Source organism: Mobula birostris, chromosome 13, assembly GCF_030028105.1.
Source record: "Mobula birostris isolate sMobBir1 chromosome 13, sMobBir1.hap1, whole genome shotgun sequence".
In the NCBI taxonomy this organism is placed as follows: domain Eukaryota; kingdom Metazoa; phylum Chordata; class Chondrichthyes; order Myliobatiformes; family Myliobatidae; genus Mobula; species Mobula birostris.
The window spans coordinates 38,961,319-38,985,041 of record NC_092382.1 but is presented as its reverse complement, the minus strand read 5'-3'; the positions used below and the strand labels follow the sequence as shown (position 1 = coordinate 38,985,041).

The window sequence follows — 23,723 nt, the reverse complement described above, 5'->3', positions numbered from 1 at the left end:
GATGCTTTTTCTTCGAGAGCGGAGCATCGCGTTTACCCGGTCTGACCTCCCACGGACACTGCTGAGTTGACTCTTACTTCTTTCTTCAGCTGACGAATAATAGGGCGTGGAAACAAATCCTGGTACACTAAAACGCACACAGACCCTATATGAATTTTGAAAACTCCCGATATTTCGGAGTCTAACTCAGAAGTGTAGTCTATCGCTCTCTTCTGATTTTCACCGGGGTTTCGCTTCCCGTGTTCCTTTGAAGCTCGCAGCAGTTTCTTAAAACACCGTGCAATACATTAAAATTTAAATTTAATACATGTACAGTATCGCCATTGACGCGGATAACACCAATTAACCCGTAAAGGTTCCGAGCGCAGTTTACCGGAGTTTACTTTGACAGCGGCTTTGCACTGACAAATCAAAACTGCCAGCTCTGAATCCACAAAATGAATCCGTCTCTCCGAACTTCCACTGCACATCTGTGTCAACAGCCGGTTCATTTTCAGCTGACACCACAGATAAATCTGCAAGGGAATTTCTGAAAGAAAAAAAAAACACGATGTTTAGACACAGTGCTTGCATCGATACAGCAGCATCACAACTTTGTCGGTAACTGAACGAAATCACAGACCAGGCACACAGGGCTGCAAATGATAGTTCGCCGATATTCTTACCAGAAACACCGATAACGACTACGGTCAAGTAATATGTCTTTCTCACATGGTAAAATGTTTGAAGCATGCTGTGTGAAATTCAGTCTGTCTTCTAGCTGCCCGCGATCTCGCTGAAGAAACTTTAAGCTGATGAATCTCCACGGTCATTCATACTCGCTCCAGCACACTGAATATTCAGTGCTACATAAGGCTGACGGGCCTTACAACAGCTGGTATGAAAATAAGAATGATGTCATTCAATTAAAATCCCAATTGTGATGAGGTATGGAGAGCTTGAGACGAAATTACAAAATCACAAAGATGAAGAAATGACATGCGAGAAGTCAGTGAATGTTGTTGCGAAGGGTCACACCTCGGTTGCATGGTACTCATTGTTGATCTTGTCCATTCCTTGGTTCCACGGACTTTGTCATCATAGACCAATGCTCTACTGTTAGTCATCTGTTCCGTTTGACTGGCAATAAAACACAAGAAAAATTAAGACAGAGATTGATAAGTATCTGAGTAGCCAGGCCATCAAAGGTTATGGTGAGAAGGCGTGGGAGTGGGAATAAATGGGAGAATGGATCAGTTCATAATAAAATGGCGGAGCAGACTCGATGGGCCGAATGGCCGACTTCTACTCCTTTGTCTTATGGTCTTATGGTCTTATGGTTATTTGTGTGCTCTTGGTGAGAGTAAGAGTTCGGCACAGACTAAAAGGGCCGGGATGGCCTGTTTCTGTGCTGTAATTGTTATATGTTTATAGTATTACACAGTAATATAGCCTTAAAACAATAAAGCGTCCACGCTTACCATACCACCATAAGAACATGAGACGTAGGAGCAGAATTAGGCCATTCAGCACTGCCATATCATTTAATGCCCTGTCCAATCAGGAAACTCTCACCTTCTGCTTTAAATATACCCACAGAGTTGGCCTCCGCTGCAGTGTGTGACAGAACATTCCGCAGACTCACTACTCTCTGGCTAAAGAAAAAAATATCCTGCTTACCTCTATTCTAAAAGATCGCCCTTCAAATCTGAGGCTGTGCCCGCTAGTTCTGGATACCCCCACCATAGGAAACTCCTCTCCACAACTACCTTGTCTAGTCCTTTCAGTATTCGGTGGGTTTCAATGTGTGGTAATTTCTGCCTGACGTTATCCTTGCTGTTGATGCTTGGATTCCTGCTTACACATGTAAGATAAAGAACTGCAACGAAGTGTCCATTGCTATCACGGAAATCCAGAAATTGTTCAGCGACAGCACGGTAAATCTCACCTCCAGTGCTGGATCAGACTGCAGCTTACGCTTCCTCTGCCATCAAAGTCAAGTTCTCAGCATGAGCAGAAGATCCAGAGAAACGGACCCTACCCAGTCGGACACTTGTTGGAAGGGAGGAAAATGCTGACCATTTTGTCCCGGATTTGTAATGGTTTGTGAGAACGGCTGAGGAAATCGTCTGGGGCTGCGGTCACCGAGACCTCGACATTATCAAAGGCAACTCGCATTAGTCCTGCTGTTCTACAGTGTCTTCGACCTCATACCGTCAGGCACAATGTACCACGGGCTAAGAACAACGATTGTTCGGCTGGGTAACATCTTCTTCGCCCTGTGAGACTTCTGAACAGCTATTTGGCATCCATTAGACATTATTTATGGCAATGTATTTAGTGTTATTCACACATGTTTAACTATATGTTGTACCGGATATGCACTTAATGTCAACTTGTACAGTATATCTCCAGGATATATGTTTACTCTCTGGTAATATTATTGTGGTAACAATATTTTATGCCTTCTATGTGTATAGATTTTGTGTTTCGCAGCTTGGTTTCAGATAAAAAGTTGATTCGTTTAGATGTATACATGTTTATGGTTAAGTGGCAGTAAATTTTAAGCTGAACTTGAATGATACGTTTGAAGAGATTTATGTGAAAACAGAACAAGTGGGAAGAATGGTACTCGGATGCACGATTGCAAAGCAGAATGGATTCCCAGTCCATCGTTTTAACCTCACCACCACCTGGAAGGTTATTCCGCGTTCTGTATTTCTTTAGAACACACACATTCTCCATTTATGTTCAGCGCATGTGTTTCATGTTCTATGTCTATTGATATTGTACGCCCATGTTCAGCAAAATTCATGAATATGGATATGGAAAGGTTAGAGAGATATGGGCCAAACACAGGAAAATGGAAGTAGCTATCACAGGCCCCTTAGGCGCTGTGGTCGTTTTGAGCAGAAGTGTCCTACTCCATGCACAGTAACTCAGAGAACCTGTGAGTATACTGTATAGTGGAAAAATATAAAATTATTTTAAATTAACAAAGTCCAGTTGTTTTCTTTTCACACTATTTGACTTCACGTAAACAGACGTTATAGGAATTCACCAGCTGATTCTAAAATAGGAACTTTTCATGGATTGGGCAGTCACGATAAGGCGGCAGCTAAATACTATTGGCAATTTCCAAATAATCTGACCGTGTGGCTTGATGGATAAGGCGTCCGATTTCGGCTCTTGGTGTGAGATTATCAGAAGATTGCAAGCTCGAATCCTGTAACAGTGGCTAACCAGAAGGTCATGGCTACTTGCATCGATTTTGAAGTGTCACGCGCCGTGAATAAGATGACTGGGTTACTCCGCCTTCCTGGGAAAAGTAACCAAATATCGCGTCTTCCTTTCACGCAGTATTTAATTTTATATATTTTATCTGTGATATATTTAGGAAAGCACCCTCATAAACAACACGTTCGAGCTCCCTCAGCTGCTGATTGGAAGGCGAAGTGTGGTGCACATTCACAGGTCAGGCCGCAGTAGAGGAAACAATTGAACTTCTTAACTATTGGGAAAGGAGTTTTAACGCACGTTTCCCTTCCATCAGCACTGTGCGCGGGGACGGTCCTGATTGAGATGCAAAGAATTCTCACCGGAATCCAGAAACATGGTTACTTTTCAAGGAAGGACGATCGGAGATGTATGAGTTCAGTGTGAGGTGTGAGACCACTGTGTTTCCGTGTATCTTATCCCAGTCCCGCTGTGAAACTGTGAGAAATATCACTTTGCTGAGAGTATTTCAAACAATGATAATGTATCCGACGTTTACACCATATGCGGAACTAATCGTGTAAAGTTAGTTAACATCGTCAACACTTTCTGTGGGACCTTTCAAAACATCTCGTCTTCTCTAAAGGCAATCCTAAACTTTTTTTTTAATCCTAACTGCTCGCACCAAGTCCATTTGATTCCATTCTCAGTTTCTCTGTCAAAACGAGCGACATCTCATTCTGAACAGTAGTAGCAACCTGGAAAAAAAAATGCTTTCTCGGATCCCATCCCCGGAAACTTGAAAGCACATTAACCTTTGATTGGCTGTGGTAATGAAATTAACCACAAGTTCATCCACCATGGCCAGGATAGATCAGTGGTCTAAAATTTTGTATTTAGATCGCAGTTTCCACTGGAGAGGTAGTTTCCAATCCAGAACGAGGGGTCACAGTTTGAGGATAAGGGGGAAGCCTTTTAGGACTGAGATTAGGAAAAACTTCTTCACACAGAGAGTGGTGAATCTGTGGAATTCTCTGCCACAGGAAACAGTTGAGGCCAGTTCATTGGCTATATTTAAGCGGGAGTTAGATATGACCCTTGTGGCTACGGGGATCTTGGGGTATGGAGGGAAGGCTGGTGCAGGGTTCTGAGTTGGATGATCAGCCATGATCATAATAAATGGCGGTGTAGGCTCGAAGGGCCGAATGGCCTACTCCTGCACCTATTTTTTATGTTTCTATGTTTCTATCCATGACAGTTCGGCATTCTTCCTCCCTTCCGTTCTTTGTTTTCTTCATTTTACACCCAATTCTGCTGAAGGAATTTATCTGTCATTCAGCAGATATCTCTATCATGTTGTTTTTCACGATCTTCTCTTTTTCCCCTCGGCTGTTAGCAAGACATGAAACATCCTTCACACACTCTCTCATTCCATCTCCATACTATTTTTTTTACCCAAACAGCAATGTGGTGATGGCATCGGCCATAACAAGCATACTCAATGTGGAGTGGGGCAAAGTGTATGGTAGGTTGTACAGTTTGAATGGGAACCTTCTTGTGAATTTTGACTTCGATGGACTGAAAAGAGATAAATACAGATAGTAAATTCGGAAGGTGACGTGGCATGAGTTGAAAGGTCACGTGACGGAACAATGCTTGTCAGTGAAAGGATAATCAAAGTAACTCACCAGAATGTGAGACGAACTTGCGAAATACACACAACATGCTGGAGGAACTCAGCAGACCAGGCAACATCTCTGGAAAAGAGTACAATCGACGTGTGAATATTCGCCCTGAATAAAGTTCTTACTGTGTGCCATTTATGAAACGACTCTGCTGTTCATGAAACAAATACTTCTGTACACCCGCCTGAAATCATTCTAATTATCAGCCGTCCACCAGCCGCCGGGGCAGGGAATCGCTGAGCAGCATCACCCTGTGCAAGAAAAATATGGTCGGAATTGAGTTTTAAACACACGTCCCTTGTTTGGGTCCCTTCCACTGGCAAACGCATTCTGACGTGCACTATATCAGGGTCCGTTATATTCTAATTTTGACTGAATCAAGTAGCGAATACTCGTAATCTCATAGGAATACGGGCCTAACATATTTTGACATCAGGCTCTCCTCTCAACAGCGGAAAGGACAATGAGTTTTCTACCAATTGACTTTAAATGGCTTCGTAGTTCAGCTGTGACGCAATCTGCGAACGTGGGCTCGTTGGTCTAGTGGTATGATTCTCGCTTCGGGTGAATAAGCATACAATATGCGAGAGGTCCCGGGTTCAAATCCCGGACGAGCCCCGTTATTGGATATTATCAGCGATTTGCTTCACTATTTTTGAATTGACGCACGAGATAATTGGCTGTATGAAAAAGAAACACTGAAGAAGGAATTGGAAATAGTTTTTAAGGCAGGGAAGTTTGAAGTATCACATTTTGGAGTGTCAAACCAGCTGCGTATTCATTCTATGAATGGTAGAGCACCGGGGAATGCAAATCAGCAGGGAGTGAGAGTGGTAGACGGGCATAGTTTGCTGAAACCCGTCTCATATGCAGAGAGACTGTGGGAAAGGTGTTGGGCACGCTGGTCTTAGGTGGTCAGTGTAGAAGTTGGGAGATTGCGTTGCTGTTACACTCTATTGTGGAAATAGGTGTAAAATGGAAAGAGCACAGACAGTCTTTGGAAAACGATGGATCTGCATGTCGACGAGCGCTGTAGACAATTATGTGGAAGAACAAGAAATCGGCAAGTGATTTTACATTGCTTAAACTCTTCTCTTTTTCTGACCAGGACACAAGCGCCTCTAACTTGCATACAATATCGGCATATACATTTCCTAGGGTTTCAAATCGGTGCGACCAGAAATTAGGTGACAAAAGAAACCGCTCACTCCGGTCACATTATTTTGCCAAACGCTTGGAATTTACAGAGCTGCAATTTTAACACTGAATTCACTTTCTCTGATCCAGATTGAGAGTCTCAATTCTGATCTTCACCAAGTCAAGTCTGGTCAAGTCAAGTCACTTTTTATTGTCATTTCAACCATAACTGCTGATACAGGACATAGTAAAAATGAAACAACGTTTTCCAGGACCATGGTGCTACATGAAACAATACATAAACTACACTGAACTACGTAAGAAAAAAACACAAAAAATACACTAGACTACAGACCTATCCAGGACTACATAAAATGCACAACACAGTGCAGGCACTACATTTAATAATAATAAATAATAAATAAGACAGTAGATACAGTAGAGGGTATAGAAGGTTGGTGTAAAGCCAGGCTCTGGGTATTGAGGAGTCTGATAGCTTGGGGGAAGAAACTGTTACATAGTCTTGTCGTGAAAGCCCGAATGCGTCGGTGCCTTTTTCCAGATGGCAGGAGGGAGAAGAGTTTATATGAGGGGTATGTGGGGTCCTTCATAATTCTGTTTGCTTTGCGGATGCAGCGTGTGATGTAAATGTCTGTGATGGCGGGAAGAGAGACCCCGATGATCTCAGCTGTCCTCACCATCGGCTGCAGGGTCGTGCGATCCGAGATGGTACAATTTCTGATCCAAGCCGTGATACAGCTGCTCAGGATGCTCTCAATACAACCTCTGTAAAATTTGGTGAGAATGGGGTTGGGGGTGGTGAGATGGACTTTTCTCAGCCTTCGCAGAAACTAGAGACGCTGCTGGGCTTTCCTTGCTACAGAGCTGGTGTTGAGGGACCAGGTGAGATTCTCCGCCAGGTGAACACCAAGAAATTTGGTGCTCTTACCGATCTCTACGGAGGAGTCTTCGAAGTTCAGCGGAGAGTGGTCATTCCGTGTCCACCTGAAGTCAACAACCATCTCTTTTGTTTCGTTCACATTCAGAGACAGGTTGCTGGCTCTACACCAGTCCGTTAGCCGCTGCACCTCTTCTGTGTATGCTGACTCTTCGTTCTTGCTGATGAGACCCAGCACGGTCGTGTCATCGGCGAACTTGATGATGTGGTTCGAGCTGTGTGTTGCAACACAGTCGTGGGTCAGGAGAGTGAACAGCAGTGGACTGAGCACACAGCCCTGGGGGGCCCCCGTGCTTAGTGAGATGCTGCTCCCGATCCGGACTGACTGAAGACTCCCAGTCAGGAAGTCTAGGATCCAGTTGCAGAGGGAGGTGTTAAGGTCCAGCAAGCTCAGCTCTCCAATCAGGTACTGAGGAATAATTGTGTTAAATGCTGAACTGAAGTCTACGAATAGCATTCGAAAGTACGTGTCTTTTTTTTCCAGGTGGGTTAGTGCCAGGTGGATGGTCGTGGCAATGAGGTCGTCTGTTGAACGGTTGAGACAGTACGAGAACTGCAGGGGGTCCAGTGAGGGGGCAACAGGACTTTGATGTGTCTCGTGACGAGCCTCTCAAAACATTTCATGATGATGGCTGTGAGTGCAACGGGACGGTAGTCGTTGAGGCAGGACACCAACATTTGTCTTACGGATGTGACTTATTTCAGAATCAATATCAGAATCGGTTTTAATATCTCGGACATATGTCGGGAAATCTGTTAACTTAGCGGCAGCAGTACAATCAATACACGATAAATCTCCCAAAAAAAGTAAATCAAACATTCAATTAGAGTAAACATATTATGTATATTAAATTGTTAAATAAAAAAAAGAAGAGCAAAAGCAGATTAAAGAGTGAAGTAGTGTTCAGAGGTTCAATGTCCATTTAGACATTGGACGGCAGAGGGGAAGAATTGGTTCTTGTATCGCTGAGTCTGTGGCTTTAGGCTTCTGTACCTCCTTCCTGATGGTAACAATGAGAAGAGGCATGTCCTGGGTGATTAAGTCTTTAATGACTGTCGCCGCCTTTCTGGGGCACCGCTACATAAAGATGTCCTGGATACAACGGGGGCTTGTCCCCATGGTGGAGCTGACTAATTTCATAACTTACTGCCAGTCTCGCCGCTGGCTTTTCCGGGCAGCAATGAAGATCCTTCATCTCGCTCATTGGCGATGTTCAGGGATTCATTTATCGTGTCAGTAGCTTTCTCTCGCTTTGCACAATTGCCTCCAAAGTCCCGGGTACCGATTCAGAAATACTGACAGATACATATGAATATGGGCTCTTCATTTTCGTTTCCCTAAAGTTTTATTGACCAGTTCGGCTTGTTAGCTCTGAGCTAAACTCTCGAAATTGTAGGACCGGTGGAACACTCTCAGTCTGCCCTCTACCATTTCACTTGTTTGGCATGAGTGACCCTACCAAGAGCCAAAGCATTAACTCCTAACTCAGCCAGCTTCGCTCTCCAGGTTACTGAGACACACAAACCTTCAAACCACGACTAGGTTGTGTTCCGTTTGGAGGCTACTGGTGTGATGACTAATAACAAGCCAACTCTGAGTCGAATACCTGGAATACCTGACAACATAACGAGCTAAAACCATTACCGTGAAAGTGACAATCTCAGCCCATCTTGTGTTTGCAATGAAATGTGCAAACCCTTTATGAAGCGTGTCGTTCCCCGTGACGCCGCTCGTTGCTACATTCTGTAGATACTGAACCATTTCAGCGACAACCGAGAACAGATTACTCACAGTCATTCACACCGGGTAGTCCAGCGGAAAAGCCAGTGCATTGACTGGATTGCTGAGGAATGACCGGGACGGGTGAAGCACCCAGGAGGCAGTGACTTTCCCTGTTAACCACAACGCACTGGGAACTTGAAGGAACACATAGTTTGGGTTCACTCTGCATGCAATCCTGCTTCTAATGACACCAATAGGCGTATAAGCATCAGATTAATATGTTGGTTGGGTGGATTCGAAGCAACAACCTTCTAATCAATTTTATCAAAGCATCGGAATTAATTGTCAGGTGAGAATTAATGCTTCAGGTGAACAAACTCAAATCCTCACTGAGGGTTCAGAAGGGTGAATACCTTCAGGTTCTTGGGCCTCAGCATCTCAGAGGATTCGTCCTGGTCCCAACATGGACCAGACGCCATTACTGTTCATTAACGAGATTTAGAGAATCAAATGAAGTTTTATGGACGTACGTGGAGAGCATTGTCAGTCGTTGCATCAGTCTGATGTGGGGCGGTGCTCCAATCCATAGGAGGTGCAGAGTGCTGTAGTCTCAGCCAGTTCCATCACGGGCACATCTCGCCACTATCGAGGACATGTTCGAAACACGGTGCCAAAAGAAGGCTGCGTGCGTCATTCAGGTCCTTCGCCAGACCAAACATCCCCTCTTCACACTACTGCTCTCGGGATGGGGAGTGGGGTGATGGAAATAGTATCCTGAAAATAGAAAATATTTTTAATTTATTAAGAGCCTCTTCCCCTCTGCTTAGACATTTCTCAACACATGAACACCCCCTAACAATTCCCTTTGTAAATGCCTATTTACTTAATTTTATTGTAGTGACATATTGAAAATAAATCAAATCCTCAGAGAGAGGTAACAGAGGATCGGAGGATGGGAGTTATATACAGGCCTCGATCAGTCGATTTGAGTACAAATGACAACAGGAGATGTACAAGGCATGTAAAAATGGAAATATTACGATGATCATTGTAGGATTTCAGGTAGTTTGGGAAAGTCTAGTGGGCGCTGGATCCCCAGAGAGGCAATTACTGGATGGCGTTTTTAAAACAGATTGTGGTTGAACCCATTAGGAAAAGGCAATTGTGGATTGTGTGTTGCGTTGTGCTTTGACAAGGTAGAGTAATATACAGGAATGCTTAAGAGGCGGTGATTGTAATATGATCGAATTTATCCTGCAGTCTGAGAGCGGGAAAATAAAATTAGACATATGAGTATTTCATGCAGCAAGTGGAACTGCAGTGGCACGAGTGAGCAGAATAAAAATAGGTTCAAAAGGTTAATTTTATTGCCAAAACCTGTATGTACAATACAGCTCTGATATTTGTCTGCTCCAGACTGCATTGAAACACAGGGAGGCCATGGGTGTTGAAGCAAGGACAGACATCGACCCCGGCACGAGAAACGAAAAGAAAACAATCTCGCAGACCCCAAAATACCTGTTCCCCCGCAGCAAAAAAATAGCGACAATAGCAGTCCCCGAACACGTCACTGGCAGAAAAAAAATATCAGGGATGAACACAATCCTCGACTCCGCCACTCGCAGAAATAAAATCAGGAACGATAACAGTCCTCAAACGCGTCAGTCGCATGGAAAAGCAACGGCAATAACAGTTCCCGACCACGTCACTCACAGAAAAAAAAACAATCAGGGACTATAACAGCCCTGAACCCCATTAGTCACGGAAATAAAATCAGGAACGATAACAGTCCTTGACCTTGTCACTCGCAGAGAACAACAGCGACTTAAGTCTAGAGCTGGCCAAATCGATTGGCAAGGGGCACCAGGAGAGTTAACGGCAGATCCAACAGGGCTGGTGTTCTGGGGGCAACTGGAAAGGCGCAGGATCGATGCATCACCAATAAGAATAAATATTCGGTAGGAAGGATGAGACAACAGTGTCTGATACTGGAAAGTATAGACAGCATAAAGGGAAAAGTGAGGGCTTATAATATAACAAGCATTAGTGGGAAGCTGGAGGTTTGGGACACTTTCAAAAAACAAAAGAAGGACAGTTGTGATAGGGGACTCGATAGTAAGGGGGTCAGATAGGCGATTCTGTGGATGCAGTCCAGAGACCCGGATGGTAGTTTGCCTCCCTGGTGCCAGGGTCCGGGATATTTCTGATCGTGTCCAAGATATCCTGAAGTGGGAGGGTGAGGAGCCAGAGGTCGTGGTACATACAGGTACCAATGACATAGGTAGGAAAAGGGATGAGGTCCTGAAAGGAGAATATAGGGAGCTAGGAAGGGAGTTGAGAAAAAGGACAGCAAAGGTAGTAATCTCGGGATTACTGCCTGTGCCACGCGACAGTGAGAGTAGGAATGCGATGAGGTGGAGGATAAATGCGTGGCTGAGGGATTGGAGCAGGGGGCAGGGATTCAAGTTTTTGGATCATTGGGACCTCTTTTGGCGCAGGCGTGACCTGTACAAAAAGGACGGGTTGCACTTGAATCCTAGGGGGACCAATATCCTGGCAGGGAAATTAGCGGGGGCTACTGAGGTGACTTTAAACTAGAATGGTTGGGGGTGGGAATCAAATTAAAGAGGCTAGGCGAGAGGAGGTTAGTTCACTACAGGGGGATGGGAACCAGTGCAGAGAGGCAGAGGGGTGTAAAGTGAGGGTAGAAACAAAAAGTACTATGGAGAAAAGTAAAAGTGGCAGGCCGACAAATCCAGGGCAAGCATTAAAAAGGGCCACTTTTCAGCATAATTGTATAAGGGCTAAGAGAGTTGTAAAAGAGCGCCTGAAGGTTTTGTGTGTCAATGCGAGGAGCATTCGTAATAAGGTGAATGAATTGAAAGTACAGATTGTTATTAATGATTATGATATAGTTGGGATCACAGAGACATGGCTCCAGGGTGACCAGAGATGGGAGCTCAACGTTCAGGGATATTCAATATTCAGGAGGGATAGACATGAAGGAAGGGGAGGTGGGGTGGCGATGCTGGTTAAAGAAGAGATTAACGCAATAGAAAAGAAAGACATAAACCGGGAAGATGTGGAATCAATATGGGTAGAGCTGCGTAACACTAAGGGGCAGAAGACGCTGGTGAGAGTTGTGCACAGGCCACCTAACAGTAGTAGTGAGGTCGGAGATGGTATTAAACAGGAAATTAGTAATGTGTGCAATAAAGGAACAGCAGTTATAATGGGTGACTTCAATCTACATGTAGATTGGGTGAACCAAATTGGTAAAGATGCTGAGGAAGAGGATTTCTTGGAATGTATGAGGGATGGTTTTTTGAACCAACATGTCGAGGAACCAACTAGAGAGCAGGCTATTCTGGACTGGGTTTTGAGCAATGAGGAAGGGTGAATTAACGATCTTGTCGTGAGAGGCCCCTTGGGTAGAGTGACCATAATATGGTGGAATTCTTCATTAAGATGGAGAGTGACATAGTTAATTCAGAAACAAAGGTTCTGAACTTAAAGAGGGGTAACTTTGAAGGTATGAGACGTGAATTAGCTAAGATAGACTGGCAAATGACACTTAAAGGATTGACGGTGGATATGCAATGGAAAGCATTTAAAGGTTGCATGGATGAACTGCAACAAATGTTCATCCCAGTTTGGCAAAAGAATAAATCAAGGAAGGTAGTGCACCCGTGGCTGACAAGAGAAATTAGGGATAGTATCAATTCCAAAGAAGAAGCATACAAATTAGCCAGAGAAAGTGGCTCACCTGAGGACTGGGAGAAATTCAAAGTTCAGCAGAGGAGGACAAAGGGCTTAATTAGGAAGGGGAAAAAAGATTATGAGAGAAAACTGGCAGGAAACATAAAAACGGACTGTAAAAGCTTTTATAGATATGTGAAAAGGAAAAGACTGGTAAAGACAAATGTAGGTCCCCTGCAGACAGAAACAGGTGAATTGATTATGGGGAGCAAGGACATGGCAGACCAATTGAATAATTACTCTGGTTCTGTCTTCACTAAGGAGGACATAAATAATCTTCCAGAAATAGTAGAGGACAGAGGGTCCAGTGAGATGGAGGAACTGAGCGAAATACATGTTAGTAGGGAAGTGGTGTTAGGTAAATTGAACGGATTGAAGGCAGATAAATCCCCAGGGCCAGATGGTCTGCATCCCAGGGTGCTTAAGGAAGTAGCCCAAGAAATAGTGGATGCATTCGTGATAATTTTACAAAACTCGTTAGATTCTGGACTAGTTCCTGAGGATTGGAGGGTGGCTAATGTAACTCTACTTTTTAAAAAAGGAGGGAGAGAGAAACCGGGGAATTATAGACCGGTTAGCCTAACGTCGGTGGTGGGGAAACTGCTGGAGTCAGTTATCAAGGATGTGATAACAGCACATTTGGAAAGCGGTGAAATGATTGGACAAAGTCAGCATGGATTTGTGAAAGGAAAATCATGTCTGACGAATCTCATAGAATTTTTTGAGGATGTAACTAGTAGAGTGGATAGGGGAGAGCCAGTGGATATGGTATATTTGGATTTTCTGAAGGCTTTTGACAAGGTCCCACACAGGAGATTAGTGTGCAAACTTAAAGCACACGGTATTGCGTGTAAGGTATTGGTGTGGGTGGAGAGTTGGTTAGCAGACAGGAAGCAAAGAGTGGCAATAAACGGGACCTTTTCAGAATGGCAGGCGGTGACTAGTGGGGTACCGTAAGGCTCAGTGCTGGGACCTCAGTTGTTTACAATATATATTAATGACTTGGATGAGGGAATTAAATGCAGCATCTCCAGGTTTGCGGATGACACGAAGCTGGGCGGCAGTGTTAGTTGTGAGGAGGATGCTAAGAGGATGCAGGGTGACTTGGATAGGTTGGGTGAGTGGGCAAATTCATGGCAGATGCAATTTAATGTGGATAAATGTGAAGTTATCCACTTTGGTGGCAAAAATATGAAAACAGATTATTATCTGAATGGTGGCCGATTAGGAAAAGGGGAGGTGCAACGAGACCTGGGTGTCATTATACACCAGTCATTGAAAGTGGGCATGCAGGTACAGCAGGCGGTGAAAAAGGCGAATGGTATGCTGGCATTTATAGCGAGAGGATTCGAGTACAGGAGCAGGGAGGTACTAGTGCAGTTGTACAAGGCCTTGGTGAGAGCACACCTGGAGTATTCTGTGCAGTTTTGGTCCCCTAATCTGAGGAAAGACATCCTTGCCATAGAGGGAGTACAAAGAAGGTTCACCAGATTGATTCCTGGGATGGCAGGACTTTCATATGAAGAAAGACTGGATGAACTGGGATTGTACTCGTTGGAATTTAGAAGATTGAGGGGGGATCTGATTGAAACGTATAAGATCCTAAAGGGATTGGACAGGCTAGATGCAGGAAGATTGTTCCCGATGTTGGGGAAGTCCAGAACGAGGGGCCACAGTTTGAGGATAGAGGGGAAGCCTTTTAGGACCGAGATTAGGAAAAACTTCTTCACACAGAGAGCGGTGAATCTGTGGAATTCTCTGCCACAGGAAACAGTTGAGGCCAGTTCATTGGCTATATTTAAGAGGGAGTTAGATATGGCCCTTGTGGCTACAGGGGTCAGGGGGTATGGAGGAAAGGCTGGTGTGGGGTTCTGAGTTGAATGATCAGCCATGATCATACTGAATGGCGGTGCAGGCTCGAAGGGCCGAATGGCCTACTGCTGCACCTATTTTCTATGTTTCTATGTTTCTCTGTTTCTAAATAAAAATTGATGAGAGGAAAGATTTAGTGGCTAATAATAGAGAAAATACCATTTTTAAACATATGAAGAATACTAGGGATGTAAGAGTAGATATCAGAAAGCTGGAAAATGACGCGGAAGAAGTAGTAATGGCGGGTAAAAGATGGACGAACTGAATGAATATTTTGCTCCAGGCTGCGCTGTGGAAGACACCAGCATAATGGCACCGATAAACGTGTGTCAGAGTGCATCAGTGAGAGTAGATGTTATGACTCTGGAGAAGGCGCCTGTGAAGCTGAAAGGTCTGAAGTTATATGTCATCGGGACCAGTTGGACTACAACCCAGGGTTCTGAAAGTGGTAAGTGAAGAGATTCTGGAGGCAGTTGTCGTACTCCTTCATGTATCATTACATTTCAGAATAGATCCTGATGGTTGGAAAATTGCGATTGTCACTCCACTCTGGGAGAATGAAGGGAGGCTAAAGAAAGGAAATTATATGCCAGGTATCCTGACTTTAACGTGTTCGAAAATTCAAAAATTGAAAGCACATCTAAGATCAAAGACATTTGAGGAGAATGAACAAAGATTTGTCAAATTGATAATCGTGTACTGTAGTATAGTAATGCATATTGGAAGAAAAGATTGAAAAAACTTTTCTAAGTGAAGATAGTTTTTAGAAATCAGAGGTGAAAAGTGACCTTGTGCAATATTCCCTAATTAATACTTCCAGGCTTAGTCAGTGGTAAAGGAAGGGAAATGCAATTTCAATGTTCATTTCAGGAGAAGTAGAATATAAAAGCAACAATGTAATGTTGACAGATATAAGATACTGGTCAGAAAACACCTGGAGGGTCCAGAGAGGTTACCGAGAATGATTCCGGGAACGCATGGGTTAACATGTTTAAACGAGGCGCTTCTGCTAGCTCCGTGTCTGTGCTCACTGCAAATGGTATCTCATTGAAATTGGTCGAATATTGAAATGCTTACTTAGAGTAGAAGTGCGGAGGGTGTTTCCTTTCGTAGGGAAATGTAGGATTGGAGAGCAGGGCCTCAGAAGAGAACGATGATGGTTGAGAACAGGGATGAGACGGAATATCTGTAGCCGGAGGGTGGTGTGTCTGAGGGATTAGTTGTCACAGACGGTTACGGAGGCCAACGCATTGGGTGTTAGCAGCAGAAGTTGATAATTTATTGATTGCTAAGGATGTCAATGTCAATGCCAATGTCCGATAGAATGGGTTTGAGGGGGATAATAAATCAGCTCTGCCACATTGGCGGACAGTCTTGATGGGGCGAATGGCCTGTTCCTGTTCCTCTGTCTTATGGACCTATGACTTTATATAATTAATCTATATGTGTTACACGGTATAGTTACTATAAATCTGAACAAAAAGACATATGTCCGTCATAATAACCCTGATTCTGATCCTGACCTTTATCTCAAACCGTGGAAATCTCCTTCATTTGCGACACTGACGCCAATACCATCCCCTGACACTCAAATTCTGACCTAATGGTGTTGAAACAAATTTCCAAACTGTCCAATCGTACTATTTGTATCGGAGTGATGATTCATCAAGTTCGATTACTGAAAATAAACCATGTTCAATCATCATTTCAGGTGCAGTACTACGGTACTACATGGAGCTGCGATGGCCGAGTGGTTAAGGCGTTGGACTTGAAATCCAATGGGGTTTCCCCACGCAGGTTCGAGCCCTGCTCGCAGCGCTCACATTATAGGCACAAAGAACCAGAAGTCCAAATACCTGCCAATAAAATTTAAACCCCTGCCTGCTGTCTGAGCGCTGCATCTTCCCTGAGCTGACTCCTGCAAAGACTTGGTTTTTACAATCTTTAGTACAATTCAGTCCAATGCATTTCTACTCACCGTAAAGAGTTCATTTCTATCCAATTCTGATCAATCTCCTTGAGGCAGCTTAAACTCTCTGCAATTTGGAGATTTACTGTCTCATAGAACTGAATGAAGGAACTATGCAGAGCAGATTCTTCAGCGTCAGCGGGGAGAAGCGGACTCCATCCTTTCACTTTACGATACACATGACGACGTCTTCTCATCATCTGTCAGACTCTGACTTTAATCAATTCCAGTGTTACTGCAGGTCTGGCAGAGTCCACACAAGAGCATTAGCGTCTCCCTCAGCTGCAGCTGGAGCATCCCCCTGATCAAATCTCCGGTACATCTCTGCGCCTGGAGATGTTGCCGATCACGGGCAGCAAGCAGTAGAAGCGAGCAATGTGTGGCGAGTGACAAACAGTGTCATTGACTACAGATGACCCAAACCCTGATATTGCATGCAGTACAGTTGCTGACAGCAATACTATTCGTCAGCCTGAGGTTATTTAATTGATAATAGGGTCCTGGCATTTTAATCGCCGTTCTGTACGAACGTCAGCCGAGGAGGTCAGTCCCATGAGTTTAATTAGCTACTGAATAGAAAATTCCGAAAAGTTCCTTCCAGTCTGGGGTCCAAGCCAGTTACAGATGGCTTCCGTCCGGTTATACCGTATGATCATGACTGCGCTTCCCCACGTTTCAAACTGTCTTTTTGCCTTTTTCACAATCCTAGATGTCCTTAATATTTCAGAAATGCATCCATGTCCTATTTGAAGTAGCATCCTGTGTTATAATATCCACAACCATATCTCGCGGAGTATTTTATTGTATCAGGAATCTATGTGTGGTTATTCTGGTTTAACTCGGTTTTAAAGGATAATTCCTCATACCTTGAATTAATTTTCCTCGACTTCACGTCTCAGCCATGACCCTAGATTCAGCCCTAATTCTCTATTCTGCAGTTTATAGTTTTAACTTCAGTTGTTCGGTAGAGCACGTACATTCATCACGGAAGGTAAGTCACTCAAATTGTTCCGAGTTTCTCCAGTGCTACCGTACCTTTCAGCAAATAAGCGAAGTAAAATTATCGTCGCCGCACCAGCGCCGACCTCAGCAACCCCGTACAAATATATGACAATGGTTTCTCTATTTCTAATTTCCAATCTAGTTACAATAAACTACAATCTGCAGTTGCCTTGAAAAACTACCTGATCCACCTACCGGCTCGCCATCACTGTTTCGTGAACAGTTTCCCTTCATAGTCTTACCGGAACCTTTCGTCCTTATTTAATACCAGTCCCAACGAAGTACATGAGACTCACACATTCCTGCAATAAACGCTGCCGTCCAGTTTGAGCCCCTCACTCAACTAACCTGTCGGAGCCTAAATATTCTCATTGCAGCCCGTTGTCCGGCTACGTCACGTCATCAGCCTCACACGCTCAGCAGAACGGACAGTTCATTAATGAGGAACAATAGTAAACTGTCCTAACGCTTCCTGATCTAAATTCATCAAATCTGCAAAGGAGCAACGTCGACACAGCACCAGATACTAGTTTTCAGCCTGGGTGTCTCAGGTTATGAGATCGAAGCTCTGTCCGACGCGGCACTTTCCCGATCCGAGTTTCATTACCGACCTGAATGCCGATGTATTGAGTTCCGGCACAACACTGGAGCCGGTAACACGTTCTTCGATAAATCCTGTTCCTTCGGCTGGCGAGAGTCGAGAACTCGTGGAGTTGATAACCATTCCATATTTCTGTCAGTTCAATCATGTGAATGAACACGAGATTACCGAGGTTCCTGATTCAGTTTTTCAAAGGAAAATATTGAATATTACAGCCCCCACCCACCCCTCCACACCACACCCGCAGATGCTGGTCGACCCGATGAGTTCCTACTGAGCAAAATTTAATGACAGTGATTTAATTCACCCGCATCTGGTGACGGGTCTAATCGAGGGGGACATGTATTATAGGTAATTGGTGATTACCTCAAAGTGAACACGAATTTATATTAATGTGCACATCTACGTGAACGCACAAGTGCAATGAAATATCTACTTGCTGATAGGTGGGGATACGTGGAAACGAGCCAAATGGACACGCCAGAACTCTTTATTTAGCTACGGTATTTTTTAAATTTGCAACCGAGTGTCTAACCATTGATTTTGAGTAGAAACAGGACGACTGACGTTGGTGTGTTCTACAGCTGTATGGATGCAGAGCGCCTCACTTCGTTCACCAAGGTACTTCCTTCAGTTAGAGTGCGGACGATTTATCTTGCACCCAAATCAGCGCTGAGTTTGGAATTTTAAGAATTAATGACACCAATTTAATGTTAATTGCTTTTATAGTTGAAGAAACTGGATTTGTATCAATAACTATAACGTTGCGCCCTCACTCGCTCCCTCTGTTGGACGGTCATGTGTAAACGCATGAGCCATTTCCCCTCCTCAGTCCGAAGGGTGATAATACTTACGAGCCCACCAGCTCCGACTTTGAATAAAGGGACGGAAAGATCAACTTCGTTTTGTTGTTGGGGTGAAATATTGCTCTCTGATAGTCAGGGAAACACTGCGGAGAAAGGTGGCCCAAAATGAACATGAAATTGGGAAATTGCCCTCTAAACCATTCACACTACTCCATTTATCAATATTGCCATGTCTCCGATGTGCCTCTCTTCCCCGCCTTACTTCCATGTCTCGCTCTCTCTAACTCCACCCCCCCCCCACATACACACATTCCTCACACCCACACTTCCCTCACAAGCTGAAGCAAAGATTTAGAAAACAAGACAGCTGGGGTTGAGTGTAGGGGAGAGGGTGTGAACTGGTGCTGAAATGTCGGGGAGAACAGGAGACAGGACATGAAGGAGTCGCGTTTTTCCAACAAATCTGTTCCCGGAACTTTGCTTCAGTGCTCCCTTAGGAGACGACCACCGTGTAAAATTTTCAATTAGCTGAAAAAACTTGAATATTGAACCAATAAACTATTCACATATTTAAATAAGAAATGCTGTCCAGCCGAGGTTGAAGGGGAGGGGAATGTTTGGATTATGACACTGTCGCTGAACTGCGCAGACCGGTGCAAGCAGGACCGGGAAGAACTTTTCCCGTTTCATGTCACTCACTCTACAGACTCTCCATTGCTCCCTTGAGCAACAAGTGACCCGTCTATTGCCGTATAAAAGCAGGTTCGCTGATCTTCCGTCAATATCACCCTCGCAGGTTGTCCCTGATGCGGTGTACAGACTGTGCACGCGCCGGACATCAGCCAACAACGCACAAGGCAACACTCCTCAAATGATGTGAAACCTGCTTACTCCAATTGGTGTGTGCGGATGTCAATCTATTGTGTTAACCAATGGCGGAAACAGTTTCACCCAGGACTTCTTTTCTCCCGCAGACCCTGACTGGTTCTGCCTGCTTTAAGTCCTGTCAATCCGGAGCGAAACTCAACAACGTCCCGTTTTTATTGATATTTCTATCTATATGCTTCCGTCCAAAGTTTGGGGCGTTATCAGAGCATCGAATTAAAGACGGAGGACAGAAGTTTATATGCTTTCACCTCAGGAGAAGGAAGAAGACTTGGTGGAGGACACCGGAAGACTTTGAACGGGAAAATGTGGAATGGGGAGTGGGATTGAGAGCATGTTTGGGCCAGGCTGATCCTATTGAATGTCAGGGCTGGCTGAAGAGGACGATAGGCCCGCCCTTCTTTCTGTTGTCTGGGTGTTTAAAGAAAAAGGAATAAACAGGCATTTCTTGGGTCGGCATGCTATCCCAGTGGATATAATAGGGACAGATGCTTGGAGCTGAATTATTCCCAATCTATGTCAATAGTCTGTCGAGGAATCATTTCCTAGTCTGAAAATGGTACAAAACTATATCTATCCTTTGTTAATGATGCAGCATTGTATAATTTATGTTACGCGTACTGTCTGTCTCTACGCGTCTGCAATGTGGGTGCAAGTGTTTCATCGTCCCTGTACCTCACCGTCCCTGGGCACACGGCAATAAACTCGGCTGGACCTGAGAGCACTCACTGAGATTTCAGCAGATGAGTCCAGAGGAGTCGTGGTGAGTAATGAGGACTAGAGTCAAATGTGGACAATGTATGGTCATCCTGTCTACAGACAGACAGCATCCCTGAGTGTTCAGTAGGCGAAGTATTGAGATGCAGTGAGTAGTGAAGAAGATCAAATGTGTTTTCTTGAAGGTTACTGTCTGTAAGATCTCACACAGTTATTCTGGGGTTTATTGACTCCGAACCTGGGATACTTTTCAAATTCATGCTCTCCTTATCAAACAAATGTCATACAGAACAAATCTCTCCAGGCACAGTGGACAGCGGGTCGGGTAGAATTTGTGGACGGAAATAGTACACATTTCGGATCCACACACTGACTCTGAACTGAAGGTAGAGGGTAGAGGACCAGTGTGGGGAGCTGGGAACGGGGCAAGAGCTGGGAAGGAACTGGAGAGTGCGAGCCAGGAGGTGCGGCAATCAGTTGGATATCGAAGACTTGTCTATGCCACAGTGGTCGTTTTTACTCGTTATTCGTTATCTATGTCGGCAAATTTGATGTGAAATCACGTCTTGATCAGGAGGTTTCTGCATGACGCAAAATTAGGCGGTGCTATTGACTCTCTAACTTCCGCTAATGCCCCACCTCCCTCACGTACCCCATCCTTTATTTATTTTATACACACATCCTTTCTCTCACTCTCCTTTTTCTCCCTCTGTCCCTCTGACTCTACCCCTTGCCCATCCTCTGCGTTCCCACCCCTCAATTGTCTTTCTCCCCTGGCCTCCTGTCCCATGATCCTCTCATATCCCCTTTGCCAATCACCTGTCCAGCTCTTGGCTCCATCCCTCCCCCTCCTGTCTTCTCCTATCATTTTGGATCTCCCCCTCCCCCTCCCACTTTCAAAATCTCTTACTAACTCTTCCTTCAGTTAGTCCTGACGAAGATTCTCGGCCTGAAACGTCGACTGTACCTCTTCCTAGAGATGCTGCCTGGCCTGCTGCGTTCACCAGCAACTTGGATGTGTATTGCTTGAATTTCCAGCATCTGCAGATTTCCTGCTGCTTGCGGTGCTGTTGATGATTATTGCAGATTACAGGCTTATCTAGATCAGTTAGAGATGTGGCGAATGGATCTCAATGCAGATAAGTACACTGTGGTGCATTCTGGAAATCAAATTTGCAAAGCACTTGTGTTGTAAATGGCTTGGTATTAGAGAGTGCAATTGACACGGGGGACCCAGGGCACAAGTGCACAGTTCGCTGATTTCGGCGTCACGGGTCGATAGAATAGTGAAAAGCCGTTTTCACACGCCGGCCTTCCTGATCCAGGGCAACAGGAAGGAACATAATTTGGGACATTATAATGCAGTTGTATAGGTCGCTGTTGAGCTTGTGGATACAGTGCCATGTACAGTTTTGGACGCTGTATGAGAAAAAATACCCCGATAATCATGAACGAGTGCGAGTAAGTTATACAATGACGTTGTCAGGGCAGGAAGAATCGGGTTATATTAAAGGTTTGTCCAAGCTTGTCATTAGTTCTTTACAAGAGGAGGAGGATGCGATTTAAATGAGGAAAGACAGAGATAAGGTTAGTGATAGCAGTCTTTCTTGAGCAGGGGAGACCAAAACTCGGGAAATGGATTTAGAGTGAGAGGGGAAGATTTGAAAGGAACTTGAGTAGCAACGTTTTCACAAAGAGGTTTCATGAATATGTGGAATGAGCTGCCAGAAGGAGATTAGGCAGGTATAACAGTTTCACAGAAGGCCTGGGGTTGGATGAATATGGGCCGCCCGCAGGAAACTGGGATTCGCTGGTGGTCATGTTGGTCGGAATGGATTTTAGGCCGAGGAGCCTGTATCAATTCATAATTTCCTCACGACCCTCATCAGTGGAATGCGTCAGGTATCATTGGATAGACAAGATATGGAAGTTGATGGTAAATGAGAATGCTCGGTTACGAAGCCAACTACTGCTGTGATCAGGAGATGGAGATACTGTCATTTTGCTGAGCAATCAGATTGTCTGTGCCTCACTTTCCGCTTCTTATGGGCCACGCAGAGCAATGTAATCACGTGGTACTTTCATCACCGGCACACATGTGCAAACAAGAAGAGTTTGATCAACGGCCAGCAGGCGGAATCAGAATGGACAGAGGCATGTTGACTGTCCTCTTTCTAATGAAACTGTCCGGCTGGTGCACATGCAGATGGATGGCAAAGAGATCAGATGAAGAGACTTATTCGAGCGCTAAATGGACACAGAATATTGTCATTAAACGGTCTTTGATCCCAGCGCTAAAGCAGACCTGATTAATGAAACATTCCAACAGTTCCAGTGCAGGCATCAGGAATGATCGACTCACCCCACTCAACATACACAGATTCCTCAGAATGAAAGCAGCAGGGAATCCTTTGAGGAAATAGAGAGACCAAGGAAGGACTTAGTTTGGGACAGCAGGAAAAGACGTAGCAGATGAAATGCAGTGCAGATAAATGTATGGACATGCACCTTGGTAGAAGGGATGATAGAGTAGACTACTTTTTTAAATGCAGAGAAACAAAACGAAGGCGCCAAGGAACTTCAGAGTCCTTGTGCAGGATTCGCTAAAGGTAGTTTTGCAGGTTGAGTTTGTGGTGAGGCAGGCAAATGCGATGTCAGCCTTCATTTCAAAACACAATACAGTATAAAAGCAAGGATGTAATTTTGAGACCTTAGGGCACTGGCGAGGCCTCACGGAGCATTGTGAGCAGATTTGCGTCCCTTATCTTAGAAAGCATGTGCTGCTACTGGAGAGGGTTCAAAGGAGGTTCATGAAAATGATTCCAGGATTGAATGGCTTCTCATATGAAGAGAGTTTGATGGCTCCGGGCCTGTGGTGTCTGGAATTCAGAAGAATGAGGGGTGACCTCATTGAAACCTATGGAATGGGGAAAGGCCTTGATAGAGTGGATGTGGAGGGGATGTTTCCTGTGGTGGCAGAGTCTAAGACTAGAAGACGCAGCCTTACGATAGAGGGAATACTTTTTCAACGGAGATGAGGAGTAAGTTATTTAGCCAGAGTGGTGAATCTGTGGAATTTGTTGCCACGAGCAGCTGTGTAGTTCAGGTCTGTATGTATATTTAAGACAGATGTTCATAGATATTTCATTGATCAGGATACAAAACGATACAGAGAGAATGGGGCTGAGAAAACAATGGATCATCCGTCATGAAATGGTGAAGCAAACCTGATAGGCCAAGCGAGGTAATTCTACTGTATCATATGGTCCTAGGATCCTGATTCAGGAGGATGTAGGCAAAACAGAGACGGAAATGCTGTTGTTGTTACAGTAGGTTGGTAAACACGGTAAGTTACAGTGAGTACAATAAATTATAGTAAGAAATATTCGAATTCCCTACCGGGAATCGAACCCA

General features: G+C 44.5%; 2 non-coding genes across 2 annotated transcripts; both read left to right on the top strand.

The window, feature by feature from the left end:
* The first annotated feature begins 5,409 nt into the window (after nt 1–5,409).
* Nucleotides 5,410–5,498, top strand: trnap-cgg (transfer RNA proline (anticodon CGG)). Its single transcript is given in 2 exon segments — nt 5,410–5,445; nt 5,463–5,498. It is a non-coding gene; the product is annotated as a tRNA-Pro (tRNA).
* A 10,567-nt stretch (nt 5,499–16,065) lies between these two features.
* trnas-uga (transfer RNA serine (anticodon UGA)) lies at nt 16,066–16,147 on the top strand. The gene has a single exon. It is a non-coding gene; the product is annotated as a tRNA-Ser (tRNA).
* The last annotated feature ends 7,576 nt before the right edge of the window (nt 16,148–23,723 follow it).